This window comes from Acanthisitta chloris, unplaced genomic scaffold (genome assembly GCF_000695815.1).
Source record: "Acanthisitta chloris isolate BGI_N310 unplaced genomic scaffold, ASM69581v1 scaffold24363, whole genome shotgun sequence".
In the NCBI taxonomy this organism is placed as follows: Eukaryota; Metazoa; Chordata; class Aves; order Passeriformes; family Acanthisittidae; genus Acanthisitta; species Acanthisitta chloris.
The window spans coordinates 24323-24722 of NW_008664602.1; positions in this window are offsets into that span (position 1 = coordinate 24323).

Here is a 400-nt window from a genome sequence, read left to right on the forward strand (position 1 = left end):
GCCAGTTTTGCATCATCAGCAATCTTGATGAGAAGGGATTCCATCCCCTTGTCCAAGTGACTGATGAATAAGTTGAAAACTGGGCCAAGTATGGAACCCTGGGGGACACAACTAGTGACAGGACTCCAACTGGACTCTGTGCCACTGATCACAACTCTCTGGCATCTGCTGCTCAGCTAGTTCTCAATCCACTTTACTGTCCACTCGTCCAACTCAAACTTCTTGTTTCCCAGGATACTGTGGGACACAGCGTCAAAAGTCTTGCTGATGTCCAGGTAGACAATGTCCACTACTCTCCCTTCATCCATCCAGGCAGTTGTTTTCTCATAGAAGGCAATCAGGTTGGACAAACACAACTTGCCTTTGCTGAACCCATGCTAATTGCTCCTGATCAACTTCT